The 16,390-nt window shown below is 33.3% G+C and overlaps 1 pseudogene; it reads right to left on the bottom strand.

Moving 5' to 3' along the window:
- Window positions 1-2,416: 2,416 nt before the first annotated feature.
- LOC118057013 (alpha,alpha-trehalose-phosphate synthase [UDP-forming] 1-like) lies at window positions 2,417-13,948 on the bottom strand (annotated as a pseudogene).
- Window positions 13,949-16,390: the final 2,442 nt, after the last annotated feature.

Here is a 16,390-nt window from a genome sequence, read left to right as displayed (position 1 = left end):
GTCCCAAAAAGTCACACAAAGATTCCATGAATTGAAATTCATAAGAAAAATAATCATTAAAATGCCAAAGACAAAGTCGAAAGTTCTCTGGGATCTTGAAGAACATAGTTTGGTACGTGGAATTATTTAATTTCTTAATAATGAAAGGTTATATCAGTAAAAATCAATATAGAGTTGAATGATACGTGGACTATATTCCAAGCTCACTTTTCTATCATAGAACTAGACTTTGAATTAGCTAATTTAGTGAAATTGAAGAAATATTGTAAACATCACATTAGAAATAATTACATGGCCTGTTTATTTTTTTATTTTAATTTTTTAAAAATATATTTTTTTTTACTTTAAATTAATATATTTTGTGTGTGTTTGCAGATCATTTTAATATGTTGATGTCAAAAATATATAACTTTTAAAAAATAAAAAAAATATTATTATGATGTATTTATAAGTAAAAAATACTTTTAAAAAAATAAAATAAAAAACTAAATAACTTAAAATCATTATTATAAAGAATAGAGTTCTTCAAGGAAAAATACATTGAGACACATAGGATCATAAAATTGTTCCATTACATATTATATTCATTCCATATCTCATTTCACCTCACGAGCATATTTTTAATTCATATTATTAAATGTATTTTGTTTCAATTGTTTTGCTTTTCAATCCCATTATATATTGTACCTATTTATAGCCCTTTTTATTTTATTATTTTTATTTATCCCGAATCAATGTTCATGTATTATATTTTAAGTAGAATTTATTAAATGATCCATTTCAATATTGAATGTCTCACTTTGCATCATATGTGCTTTCATCAATTTATATGAATCAATGATTTGTACCATCCATCTATTTTATTCACATCTCATCCCTAATGTGAAGGATGAAAAATACATATAAAGCAAATAAGAGTAATAGAACAAGTGATGAGTGTGTCCATAACACTTTTCTCTAACAAATTATTTACGACTCTTGAATTACACAAATCATCATTAATCCTTTCAAGAAAACATATAAAACGTCTATTATTTTAATTTCATTTATTTCCTTTGTTAAGGTTAAACTCCCTTTTCTTTCGTTTACCCATAAACTTTCTTCACTTTACATGTAAGATTATCTAGCTCAATCTTGACTCATTCATCTATTTTCCATCATAAGTACTTTTATGCTCTATTTTGACTCATTTATCTATTTTCATCATTCTTTTTTTATAACTTATTTCTTATTCATTCCATTTAATACAATATTATGTCATCGCTAGCTCTACATATTTTTCATAATTACTAATTCAATTTCATTATACGCTAGCTTACAACCCCATTCATGCAGCCAGTTAAATATTTTTCCAATCCATAGCCACCAATTCATGTGATCGGCTCAATAAACATCTGTTCAATGACCTCTACTCTTGTAGTCAGCTCAATAAACATATTATCAATCCCATAATTGCGATCAATTTAAAATCCACATATTGATTTCCCACCATTGGTTGATTATGATATACATATGGTTGTTCGTTATTATGGTTGATTTAAAATTCAGATGTAAATCATCACCGTTGCGGTTGACACGCGTACGCCACACACACACACATATATATTTCTATCATCACAGTGAATTATTGTTAATTATGATTTACATATGAATATTTATCGGTTGTTTATACATAACACAACTACTTTTACACTACATGTAGTTCCTTAGCACAACTAATATATGAATAACAAGGATTACCATAATTGTTTTTAATTTGTTCCACTACATGTACTTCCTTAATTACCAACACAATTTGACTTTTAATCTTATTATGTTTAATTTACATTTTCACAATTTGACTTGGTTATATTATGTGAGATTATAATATTATAGAGCATATTATGAATTTTCATATCCATGTTGGAGCAGTAGAATTTTCAAATCTTATAGGTACTTACTTACATTTAGACAAAGGCTACGTGGTTGAGTATAGTTATAAGATTATTATTGTATGAGAAATTATTAATTTTGATCATATATTCAACTTTCATACTTAGGTTGGTTAGAATTTCAAATTAGGCCTTTCCAAGTAAATAAAAGCAACATTTGTTATGTAAGGATAGTGTTTAGATTTGAAGTTTCGGGCTAGAATTTGAGATTAAAATAGTTTAGGGTCGTAGAATTTAGTTAGAGTTAAAGTTTAAGATTAAAGTTAGGATTTTAAAAAACTACATTTCCCACCTACGATTTCTAAAAATAGCAGTTCTCACCTGCAATTTTTTCAAAACTCGTAGCTGAGAACTATAGTATTTTAAAACTTTACACTGGAAACTGTATTTTTTACCAAATTGTGCTATTTTTAAAATAAAATTTTAACCATTTAAATATTTTTCAAAGTGTGTTAGAAAGGAAAAAACAAAAAGGAATGTCTTGCCTTTTCTTTATACCGCTTCGAAGCATATCTTGCACATGCCAAAAATTCCTTGATCTCTAGATCCACTGTCAGGTTCTCGAATTTCTCAACTGAACCAACTAGGGAAAAAAGATAGCTTGAATCAACTTGATCATGGAACCTCTGCTAGCTCCCGTACCAATAATCGCCAGGATACTCTCTAGTTTCTCAAGCCTTTGAATTACAGCCCCAAGAAAACCAGTAAAATTGAATCAATTTGGTGATTTAGACTCTGCCAGCTCTTTTAAAAGTGTGACAACATCATCTGATGACTGGAGGAGATATCGAGCATCCGATTGCTTCCGGGAAACAGTGCAAGAGAAGAAATTCTCAGCCTTGAGATCAAGTACAGATGAGCCCTCTGGCAATGACATGCTATCATGAACTATAGGCCGCCAAGCAGCACTTCGATAACTGCTCCTTTCCAAAGTTGACAATGAGCGTTGTTTCCTTAGTTGATGAGCCTTGACTTGGTTTGTACTGTCTGGAATCATTGAAATAGATGTCCTCGCAGGATCTAGTGACCTGGTTCGTCCTAAGGCTAGTGATTCACAAGGAAGCTCTGGCTCAAAAAATGTATAGACATCTTCATCCTGAAGCAATGAATTCCAAAAAAAAAAAAAAAAAAACATTAATTTCTGATAGTTGTATTTCAGTAGAAGAGTAGCGTGTTTATATGCATCCATGCATCTGAACAGAACAGACAATGCAATGATTTGGTATAGTCTTGAGAGTAGGAAATTCCACAAAATAGTTAATGCGACTTGGATATATCTGAGACCTGATTATATTGAATGGCAGCTGGTAGAACATGCTTCAAGGTTGAAAAGAAAAGAAAAGGTTGTAAACGCCACTGCCACTATTCCCAGGGCAGTGGCTTCATTGTTCAAACTTTTTATTTTATAATTATTCATTAACAAATTCCTAAAGATTATTATCACTCAAATCAGAGTCTAGCCAAAAAGAACATTGAAAACCAAAAAGCCTTTGCTGAGCAAGTTTTATTTTGTCCATAGCTAAAATGCTGGGTCCAATGTGAAAATTAACAGATTGCACGAGGTGTTTGATGGGGGATGAAGGACAACGATGGGAATTAATATTTATTTATTGAGGAATTTTATAATTGTGTCATTATTTTATTTTTTATTACTTGGAATATTAGTATTTCTTATTTATTAGTTAAAGTTAAATTAGGATTTTAGCTTCCAATATATTTGGCGGGTTGCATATAAATAATCTCCTAGACATTAGTTATTCAAAGCATATTATTATTATTATTATTGAAATAAAGACTTTGAATATTCTTCAAGATTGAGTGTCTCTCTTGTCTTGAGTTTCCAAGATCAACTGTGTCTCTCTTGGCTTGGTATTTCAAGAACAAATGTGTCTCTTGGATTTGAAGGTGGTACTCTGATTAGACACATTCTGGGGTATAGGTACATGTGTTTTCTCTTCAGAAAAGGCAATTGATTGGGGAGTCAAGTCCCCCGCACAAGGTTGTTTACCTACTTGCTTTCTAAAGATCCAACATCTAATGTGAGCTAGTCAAATTTTGCAATAAGTAACGCTAAAAATAATGTTGACACACAATACTAGAAATAGCAAACCCGTTGTAGATAATACATGGGCTGTTCTAGTGGGTTAATTTGGAGTAAACAAGACCCATTATTGCAAGATTTGTTACAAGAGAAAACAAAGCCAGCCCAACCATCAAAATCACATTGAAGAGTTTAAAGACGATAACCAGTTATCAAAAGAATGAGCTAAAAGCCATAACAAGATAGATAGCGTTGGCGTACGGTTGAGTGAGCTCATAAACGGATTCCCGAATTGACTAATGATAGGTAGATAGGAATGGCAGGATCTAAACGAGCTAGGCTTCAGGTTGTTCATACTGTCTTTGTAACTCCTAAATTCCATTTTGTAGTTGAGAAGACTATCTTATTGCCAACGTTATTCTCATCATTAAAGAAGAATGAAAGGTATCAAGTGAAACAGAATTTCTTCCACCTATCGAGTGCATGCAAGTTTGTAGAGTTTTTGCTACTCGATGTCAACTTTTATCCAAGAGAAAATGATGGGGATGAAGGACAACAATAGGAATTACTATTTATTTAGGAATTTTAATACTGTATCATTATTCTATATTTTATTACTCGGGGATATTAGTATATATTATTTATTAGTTCGATTAGAATTTTAGTTTCCTTATTGAATTAAGATTTATTAGGTTTTCCTATTTTGTTTGGTTTGATGCATATAAATAAACACCGAGACATTAGTCTTTCAAAGCATACTATTATTGTTGAAATAAAGATTTTGAATATTCTCCAGGATTGAGTGTCTTTCACGTGTTGAATTCCCAGGTTCCAGTGTCTCTCATGGTTTGATCTCTTCAAAATCAAGAGTGTCACCTTGTTGGTGATTTTGATTTATGTTTTGAATTAGCTATCTATAGTGATCTTGTTTGTGTGGTTTTACATCAGTGTTACTAGTTAAAAAAAATATAGAATATAAAATTAAATTGGATGCTTATCATTTCTCAAATATTAATACATTTGGCAAAGTAAAACCTGCTCAAAGATTATGTGTAGGAAAACAGACCTTATTTAGAAAGTGCCCAGCACAAAGGACATAATCAATCGGTGACTTCATGCCCTTGTTACGAACTATTTCCCCTAAAATACGATCAATTGCTGCTCCCTGTATGTAAATGGAAACATCCACGGGAAAGACAAACAAGTCAATCTGAAAAAGTCACAAAGCAGGTACGTGGTGTACAGCAGCTAATCCTGTTGTGTGTATACCTTTGTCACACCAACAGATCGAACCTCAACAGATCGATCACCTTGGACAACATCAACAGCTGCGTTTGAAATAGGACCAGTCCAGAGATGCTGTAGCATATCCTTTGATTGAAGCTTTCCAAAATGACTCTCTAAAAGATTTAAATATTTAAGAAAATAAAAGGTAAGAGAAATGCTGTTGTTAGGACATCATCATGACAAAGTGTGATCCCGTGATATTCAGAACTTAAATGCATGTGCATATGTGCATGTAAGAGATAATACACAGTACAACAGATGCACTTCAAACTTGAAAGTGTAGAAAAAGAAAGAACAAAAAAAAAAAAAAGCGGTTAAGTACCTGCATACTTGTATTTCCATACAAGTGAAGTTTCACGAAGCTCAAAATGAGATCCAGGTGTTCTTTCTGTAAAATACTCGAAAACATGCTGAAATCATGAATAAGCATCTGGCATTTAGAGTCTAGAGAACCTGTCATGGAAGGTACTAAGTTTTAAGGTGTGATATATTAACCTTAACACTGTCAACCCAATCCATATTCAGATTTTCTGGCATTGTTGTCATCCATTCTCCTGTACTATGGCGTAAAAACATTCCATTTTCTGCTGCCAACCACAAATTGTATTCTCGAAAATTCTGTATAAGAAGTTGTTAGCTCAAAGGCATAATATGGAGGCAAGAAAAGGGTAACTAAAGATATGAGAATACATCATCCAGGACAGCTCTATCACTTCCACTGAGAATAACAATGTTTGTTCCACGATCATCACAAAGTTTTTTCAAGGTTTCTTTTATTTCCGGGTGCAATCTAGATTGCAGCTCTCTAATATGACCGCCTCTAACTCCTTGAGTGTTTGCTGGTTCAGTTAAAGTTGAATTGAAACCCTGCAATAATGATGTACGGCAATAAAGATAAAAATAATCGAAAACAACTATACTTCATGAAATTAATTAAAAACAGATTGTTTGTATACACTTCCAGAAATCCACACATGTGAATAGGACATACTAAACGCATATGAACTTAATGGAATTCCACATATTAAAGCATTTTATTAGAAGGAGAAACGTAAGATACTTGTGCATGCCTTAGAATTCATTTAATTGTAACCTTTCCTGTTATGTTATTAACAGCATTGCGAAGACTTATACAAACAAACAGCATTTTGAAACTACTTCCCCATTTTCGGTACATCAGCTACACGTAACTTTATGTCCAGGTGAACAAGAGATAGGAAAGAAGTTCCAAAACTTATATGAAAAGGTGCCATAATTGAAGTGCTACTGGTAATCATGCTCATAGTTGAAAGTAAAACAGCTTACCAGCATAAGCAAACGATTATTGGATTGCAAATATCGTTCAACTGCAACTTTGACAGGAAGTAAGGGAACTTGTCTTGTCCTTAGTTGGGCTTCAATAATGGTATCATTTAGTTCACTACAGAAAGGAGAACTTCAAAATTAAAGTAAAAGAGGCCAAATGTTCCAATATACTTTATAAAATATATATAAAAATACTTGTTTCAATGAACAAACTAAGAGAAAGTCACCAATATGAATCCCCATTTCCCATTTATTGTGCTAAATCATATTCCCCATGGAACATTTTAAAACAAATCAAGTCATGTAAAACCACTACACTAACAAAACAATATTAACCAATCAAACCATCTAGGTGGTGGCCCAGTGGTAAGAGCTTGGGACCAAGAGGTTTGCTCCCTCTATGGTCTCAGGTTCGAGCCCTAGGTTGCTCATATGATGGCCACTGGAAGCTTACATGGTTGTTAACTTCAAGGCCCGTGGGAATAGTTGAGGTGCACACAAGCTGGCTCGAACACCCACGTTAAACTAAAAAAAAATATTAACCAATCACTACATGTACTTCCAAATATTAAAGTTTTATTTCCCGACATAGAACATGTCTCCACTAAGAAATCTTGTTGTCGAGCGATAATAGTTATCACTTACGCTTCATCAATATCATCATTGACACGATGATGGAACATGACCGCGTACAAAAATTCTTGTCTTAAATTTTTTTAAAAGTTTCTCCAACCAAATAAACCAATTTTTGACTTTTAAAAATGGCCTTTAATCCATTAAAGTAGCTAGAAGTTACAAAAGTAATTTTTCTTATATGTTAGATAAATGCCATATTACATGCGTTAATTATAACTTCATGTAACAAAAAAAAAAAGTAATAATTTGAAAGATTTTAGAAATTAAGATCTTGATGATAAATAAGAGATCCTAGTTTCTCATCACAGGAAAGATTGAAAAACAGTGAAAGAAAATAAAATTCAAGCATGTTTACTTTTCTAGAATGATGATATTAGTAATATTAAATTACTACTAATTTACACTAATCAGACCTCCAACAATTATGAGTATACTACTCATAGATAATTCAGAAGTGGAAATGCAGCTAGGAAAACGATATTATAAAAGAAATTAATTAGCAAGGACCACCTTACAAGGCTAAATACTCTTAGGTGACCGGCAGTAAAGTATTATACCGTGAATTAAGGGTGAAAGAACCCCAATTGAAAAATTTAAATTAGTAGTAATTTAATATTAACAATATTTATGGAAAATTGCATAGGCTTGAATTTCTCTTTCTTCCATTAGATTCCACAATATTTGCAGTAACACAATATGATGAATACCTTACAAAAGTAGCAGCCCACTCTTGTGATGTGTGTGTTGTCACATGCATGAAGTTATGCTGATGCATTTTTTCTCTTTCATCAGCTGGCATATTCAAAGCCTGACTAATTGAAGCAGCAACTTCTGCAATATTCCATGGATTCACCAAGAGGGCTCCAGCGCCAAGAGACTGAGCTGCACCTGCAAACTGGCATATTCAAAGCATAATCAATGTGTTCTTCTGTTTCTCTTCTTTATTTCTAAAATGTATCTTTATCCAAAAATCCTAACAGAAGCAAGAGACTATCCCTGGAATATACACATAAGATGGTATTGTATGCCATCACAAAGGGAACCTTGTAGCTGCTAGACTTCATGTTCACCTTGTTTCAATAGGAATTCAGTAACTCATTCAAATACTTTCTGGATGATCCTAAGATTTTTGTCTCAACCACCATTGGTGGTTATTGATCATCTAGAACACCAAATGCAATGTTAACTATAGGTTCTTTTCGTGTTTGACAGAGCAAAAACATAACTATCCAATCTTAGATTCCTCCTAGACACTGACAAACTTCCAGTAATGAATGAGAAAAAGCTGTTATTTCAACCCTCTGCAAAAATAAAAAAAAAGGCTGCCTGCATTTCTATGTTAAATTACTTCACACGAACTGAAAAATAAAATAGAGCAGGATAGTTGGATTCTTTAAGCTTTTAGTCCTTTTGTATGAACATGATCTCAAAGGCATTGCTGAGTTTTAATACCTCACTCAGAATGAGCACCCCTTTCTTGGAAGCTTGGCAGGCAACAAACTCATAGCTGACAAGATTCATTCCATCTCTTAAAGACGTAATAAGCGCCACATCTGGATAAAAAAAATAATGTTAATGTATTGATAAGCCTGAAATTAAATTTACCCTCCCAAAACAATCTAATTATGACCGATTGAGCTTCTTATTGAAGGTCAGCTAGACAAATCCTCATTAAACTAAATATGTAAATGCAGATACATTATGTTTATATCCACAAAAGCAGCTCCAAATATTAATGTCGCTTTTGTAAAAATTTCACATGATTCCACGTTCAGTTATCGACTGCGGAGGAAAATTATGCATGCTGGACCTGGTATGCAGTTAGTTCAGATTTCTTCAAACATTTTACACAATAGCATACAAGATGATCACCTACTTTGCTATGTAACTCATAATGCAAGCATTTGTTGGTTGCATGTTCTTGCAAAACTGTAGAAGTCATTATAGATGAACACTTAGAAAGTCGTATATAGGACTGCATAACAGGACATGACATTGCCCTCCCCCATCTCCTCCAAAAGAGAGAGGGTTATCAATGAAGGAAAAGAAAAAAATAAAAATTAAACCCCATAAAGAATGAAGGCATAGACCAGATGGAATATCTCATTCCACATTTTACTGGCAGCAAAAGTTTTCCTACTCGTTTATTTCTACAATTTTAGCAGTTCATCCATCCTCTTTTAGAGGGCTCAAGAACACTATTCACAAAAATGAATAATATCTAATCCAGTGTAACATTCCATAAAAAAAAATAAAGAACTATAAAATGCCTATAAATAGGTACCAGTAACAGCATATAGCGCACATAACGCATGAAAGTCAAGAGAGACCGATCCTGGAAAAGAAGAAGAAAATGCAGAAATTTAGGAAAAACTTAGCAAGTAATAGTCACAAGAGAGATCAATCAATCGATAATTATCACCATGATGCATTTTTCACCTAATTTTCAACATTCTACACTAGATTGACATGGTGCAGAACAATTGAAACATTTTAACTCATAGAGCTTCCACATATTTCTCAATAGAAGTATTTATCCCCAGTATTCACAATGAAATTAATAAAATCCACCATATAAGAAAAATGATTACTAAACTATTAGCATGTCATAATTCAAGCTTCCATGAACAAGAAAATAATAAAGGAAAAATGGTAGAGTAGTTTGGTGGATGAAAGAAGTTTTGATACACCACCAATCCTCAAATTTAAATTGATTTGTTTAGGGCTACACGTTTTCTTCACATAGTCTGTCCAGGACTAAGCTTTGTATGTTATTCTGATACTAAATAATTTTTATTCAGGGCACATGATTTAATCATAGTTTTTTCTCAAACAAGAAGCTTGTCTGGATTTGAAGTCCACTCTTCCACTACTTTTATTACCACCAGTCCTGGTATATGTAATTTCATTTATTACAAGGGAACCTTTGATTCCATTCATAAACTAACTCAGTGACAAATATCATGGGTTCATAGGGTAAAAGCAAACCAGATGATGTATTGGAACCGCAGTGAGAGTCCCAAATCTCCCATTTGATGCGCCCAACAATCTTCATGGACCTGGCTAGAAAGCTTTTGATCTGTCAAAGACAAAAAAAACGAAAGAGTAAGGCTGGTAACAGAGACCTCAAAATGGTATAGAGCTCATTGGGAAGCCAATGTTTAAAACTTAGAACCTTAATAGTTGATACTACAATCACGAGGCACTATTTCTGGGTTCATTAAACCACCACAAAAAACTAGATTTCTTACAGTTGGCAATGATCTGAAAGCCCAAGATTAAAAATTAATCCGCAGAAATCTCAATTCGTTTCAGAAATTTCTTGTCTTTTTTTAAGTGATCACTAGCGAACCACAACCCTAAATCCCTGTTAAACCACTGGAAATTGACACTCTCTTGGGGTTCCATGCATCACTTAGTCAATTCTGTGCCAGTATAATTGGGATAAGAAGAAAGTTTGCTTGATGGTTATATTGAATAAAAGAGCACCGGTAACAACTTATTTTAAAAAAAACCACTTACATTCCGGAACATCTGTTCTTGTTGGCACAGCAATTTGTAACAAAACTACTTTATCAACGCCACTCTGGATTTTCCTCAAAGGAACTCTTCAAACGCCAATATCTTTTGGGGAATTCCTTTTATCATATCAAGACGATCAACGCCTAACATTACCTACTCACATATGAGTCGAAACAAGCAGCCAGATAAACAAACTAACATTTAGCAAGCACATATTAAGGAAAGCATTTATTCATACTATTAATCGGTAATGAAATGTTGATTCAAACATCATGAAAAGAAAATCATTAAGATCATGTGAATATATAAGAGCATTAAAAGGGTTGATCAAGAGGAAAAGAAAAACAAAAACAACAATCTCCTAATTGCCTGAAAATTGACCAATATTCAAGTTCCAACCTTTCTGCCAGCAAATCTTTCTTTCAGTTCTTTTATGTGATCCTGGACCTGAGGGAGCTCCCAGAGCTCGAAATGAATCGATCGGAATCTATCCCAATAGGAAACTGCAGTTTCAATCTCCCAAAAACGAAATGGTGCCATCATGAGGAAGAAATAAGGGTTGAGAAACAGATTTATAAGTAAAGTTAAAGAAGCATATTTAATATTAAATTAATAAGCAAAATATTTGCAGGTCTGCAGATAAGAGAAATAAAATTATCAGCAAAATATATACCGCTGCTACACGAGTCAGCTTTCCCTGATTCTCTACTCCTTCAGGTGTACCCTCAAGCCCAAGGATACGAGTGCAAGCACTGACAAAATGTCTTGCATAATCATATGTGTGAAAACTGAAAGTAAAAAAGCCAGCAATTAGAAACTTGATTATCAAAAGAAAACCAGAATAATTACCACGAAAACAAATTTTCCGAAGAGATAATTTGGTTCCTTAAACCTGGCTGCATCATTATGCTACATTGAATATCTAGTTTGTTCACAAATCACGTGTAAAATTATCTACTCCTTCTACGAGTAGGATTGGAGCAAGGAAAATTAGGATGAACAGAAAGCAACAGCTATTGTTCAGTTCAGACAGGAATTTAGGTTCCTGGAATTCTTAAACATTTGGAAGAAACTTCCTATAGATGCTAAATCTGCATCTGTTGTTTAGTTTTCCAATTTAAAAGGGATCCAACTTCTTATAGTATCTGCATGTAACAGAGACACAGAACACATTTTCTGATGCGTAAGAAGATTGACTATTACTTCTTCAATCAGACGTGTTTAACATTATGCAACAAGCACTGATAATACAAAATTCCAAAAACAAGTCTCGGATTTTGCATTTCAAGGGAAAACAGCCTAAAATACTTTGTTTAGCAGGTTTCTTACAGAAAAACATTGGCTCTGCTAGCATGACTTTCTGGGATTTGTATGCAATTGATATCTATACTATTCTTACTTATTTCTTTCAACTTGAGTAGAAAAATATCTATAACATATCTGTAGAAATCAACCAGGTTGATTAGATTATGAATCAAAGTGCCATTTCACACAATGAACGTAACAGTTTTTAGCTGTTAAATGTTTCCCCAACCTCTTGGACGTAGCGGGAGTGTATGAGTTCATATCACGAAGCACATCCAATGATCAAGAGGAAATAGCATCAACTCCAAAGGTTTCATTTCTCATGAAACAAATTGAGTTTGATCTTCTGTTTCCATACAAGTTACGTAAGAAACAGGAAGAAAGAGAAGATGGCACTCAAAAATAAGAATTTAAGTTCTTTAGGGACTTAAATCTAGGCCTGGTGTCCAACTCCTAAAACGCCATGTGTGCTCTGAAGCAAACTTGCAGTGACAATAAATTTGTAAGAATTTAAGCATGCAGCATACAGTGCTGGAATATATGAAGCAGGATGGAGCACATGATAAGTTGGTGGAAACAGGTAGTTCAAAATGCTGTACAACACTACTCACAACTTACCCAACTAAATCGGCTGCAAGAACAGATTCCAACAGGTCTCTACGAGATGGCAGCATCCTGTGTATTTCAGAGGAGGGAAAGGGAGTGTGAAGAAACCAACCGACTTTGATGTTGCTGTTTTTCTCTTTCAGACATTTGGGAAGAAACATTAGGTGGTAATCATGGCACCAAACAACATCACCCTCCTCATAATGTTCGTGCACTACATCAGCAAACATTTGGTTTGCCTTCTTATAAGCATCAAATTGAGATTGAAAACTACGGGTGGTTGAAAGGCGATCTTCTTGGGGTAGCCCAAGATAATGGAAAAGAGGCCATATTATGTTGTTACAATAACCATTATAATACTGATGAACAGTGTCTTCGTCCAGGAAAACTGGGATGCATTTCTGCACAAAATAGACCAAAATTAAGGAGAAAACTGAACCATTTAGCACAGACTACAGAGAGAAGAAGAGTCGATAATCTATAGAGTGTTCGAGATCAATAGATGAACAAGAATTGAAACATCAAGATGCAACAAAAGGTTTTTTGAACCCTTTTCAGCCAAAGCTTTAGTTAGTGCTTCTTGTCCAATTTCATCGGGCACATTTACACCAGCCCAGCCAATCCACCTGGCATCAAAACTCCTTCAGACCTTCAAGAAAATAACAACACTTCAAATTCTCTTTAAAACTCAGTGCCAGTGGTTTAAATACATGGACATAAAAGAAAAGGGTAACATGATTATGTTAAATCAAACAGAAATTATCGGAAAAAGAAGACAATACACATTGATATACAAAAGGAATTGAAAGGAATGATTAGAGAAAGAAATTTAAGTATCACCTACCCAAAAGTGCACTGACTAGCCCACCTACACTTATCTCAAGTTGCCATGAATCCTTGCCCTGCCTAACTGCAGAGACGGGCAACCTATTGGCAACCACCAATAAACGTTGTTTAGGAAGTCTCTGATCATGCCTTTCATATCCATCGACCCCTTCAGACAATTCTTCCTCATTAAGCGAAGCACAATTTTCAGTTTCAGTTAATGCCGAATCATTAGAAAAGAGATCTGCATCTCTCAAACTATCTCCTGCTTTCTCATTCAGATTAAACACCCTGTTTAATTTCCGTAAATTTCTTTCCTTCATTAGCCTTTCTGTTCTACTTTTGGGTGTGGCAGGATCAACATTACACTTGCTCCCTGGCATATGGCTTGTTTTGCTCTTTGGCAAGGTAAACTAACTCTTATTCTACACAACCACTTAGAGAAGGGATACTGATTTAGAAAACAAATAAACAAAAAGTGCCTTCTCAAACATGCCCAAACAGATATAAGAGTACAAAGACATGAAAAATCTCATAATTAACCTCTCAAGTGTTTACAGCATATTTGAATGATTGCATTGTTTTTACAAAAGCATGAAAAAAAAAGAGCCCCTGATCATTAAATTGTGCGCTCTCTTCGTACAGACCTTGCCAATCATCACATACTATATTACTCTCCCCCATCAGACTTTTGATATAACCATGCAAAACATTTATGTAGTTAGAATTTATCAGCCAACCATTTATACTCTGATTAAACTTAAAGGAAAGATTGCTGTAATTCTAAACTGGTAAAATGCAGGCTTGTCCAAGAGTTTAGGCATGCAAAGATTAGGAAACGAAGAAAAAAACATAAACTATTGACCACAACTTGTAATCCATTGCTTGCAATAGTTCAGAGAAGACTAAGGACCTAGTCATGTGCAAACTTAAACATGGCAAAATTGCTATTATATCCAACTTTGCAAATCGATTGAAAAAAAAAAAAAAAAAAAAAAACCTAAACAACAGAAGCAAAAGAATAGAAAACATACAAGTGGGGTCCAAAAACACCCACTTTGGACTTCGAAAAAACAATCCAAAGAAAAAAAAAAACCACGGCATTCGAATCGGTTGCATAAAAGAAACATTCACCAACAAATCCATTTACAATGCCAAACATAAAAAAACTTCACTGATAAAAAACAATAAGAAAGAAACAAAACACCATTATAAGAGGGCTAACAAGAGAGAACAATATCGACAAGCAAAACAGAACATCAAAATATTCAAAACCCCATTTTCATCAACACAAATAAGAATCCTCCATGACCAAAAAAAATAACCAAAAACACAAGAACAAGAATAAAAAAAGAATCTTGATATTGAAAAAAGAAAAAAATAGAAAAGCCACATGTTATCTTGTACTTACCTGATTGTTATACAGAATGCAGATCTCTTCGGGTGATTTAGCACTCCATTCAAAACCATATTGATAAAGAGTAAATATGACAACGTCCTGTTGTTTTGTAAAACAAGAAACGTTTAGAAGAGCCATATGGAGACGAGATAAGCAAGGTGGCCAAAGCGATATTTTAGAGGGTTGTGGACAGCACTGAGAGAATAAACACAAGAATCTCTGGGTACTGATGGTGTCGATCTTTGTGAGAGAGAAGAGAAATTAAAAAAAAAAAAAAAAAAAAAGATTTATTATCCAAATGAACGATATGTGTTTGCCAGAGATTGGATTACAAAGACAGCCGGTTTTTATATGCAAAAGGAAAGGCCATGCAGGCAGGTTCGGTCTTGTAAACTGCTGTAGGGGCGCCCCATTCAAAAGATTAGAGTGTAACTGGTTGGCTAATAAATTCTACATTGCTGTATAGAATCAACAGCAGCTTTATAATTGCATGTATTGTATGGTGTTCACAACTTGCTCATAATCACTCTGGCGCTGCTATCATTAAAAAAATTAGTGTGTGATATGTTAAGAATACGTGTAATAAATTTTTTGAGGTAATCCTCCAAATTCTTTTTTTTTTTTCAAAATAAAAATTAAAAACCTACAATATGAGAAAGCATGCCCAAAAGAATTTCAAAACATATAAAAAAATTAAGTTTACAATTTTGAATGAATTTTTGAAGCCTAATTGTGTACCCCTATTATACCTAAGACTGAAGGAATAATACAGATTCAAGTGTCAAATTAAATAATTATTGCATGAATCTGAATAAAAAATAAAGTCTAATGACATAAATTAAATTTTTAATATGCCATTTGATTAATTTAACATTGACTAAATTAAAGTTTAATTATGTTTAAGAGTTAATTTGGGTCCAATTGAAGATTTAGTTAAGTGTAAGGACTTAATTATTACTTTAAATTGATCAAAATTAATTTTATTAATAGCTTAATTGGTAAAAAATTAAGTTTGGGAGGTCAATTTGATCTTAATTGAAAAGGATTATTTGGAAGGGTGAAAAAACTACAAGGAGACAGTAAAATATACTCTTAAGTATTAAAGATACGAGTATTATATAAATAATGTGAATTCTAAAATCCAAAACTTTAGAAATAGTTAGGAAATTGAACCCAATAAGATAGGAGATTTCTCACGAAGAGAGATTTGCATTGAACCTTAAAAAAATCAATAAATGAAAGCTTAACTTAGAAAAAACAATCAAAAATAACAATAAACTTACTTCAGGTAGGATATACTAGAGGTAATGCATCTTTTTTATACACAACTAATATCCCTTATACGAACTCTCGCAGATCATAGGATTCATATTAATCATAATACTAGGTAGCAACTTTTTAAACCTAATCATAATTTTTATAATTAAATTCATAATATTTTCCTTCTCAATAATATCTTTTAGGAGGCACACAAACGTGCCAGCCCGACATCATCTCAGCGACAATATGTAATATATCTTCTTCTTTTCTTAA

Source organism: Populus alba, chromosome 4 (genome assembly GCF_005239225.2).
Source record: "Populus alba chromosome 4, ASM523922v2, whole genome shotgun sequence".
In the NCBI taxonomy this organism is placed as follows: Eukaryota; Viridiplantae; Streptophyta; class Magnoliopsida; order Malpighiales; family Salicaceae; genus Populus; species Populus alba.
This window is presented reverse-complemented; position numbering and strand designations above follow the sequence as displayed.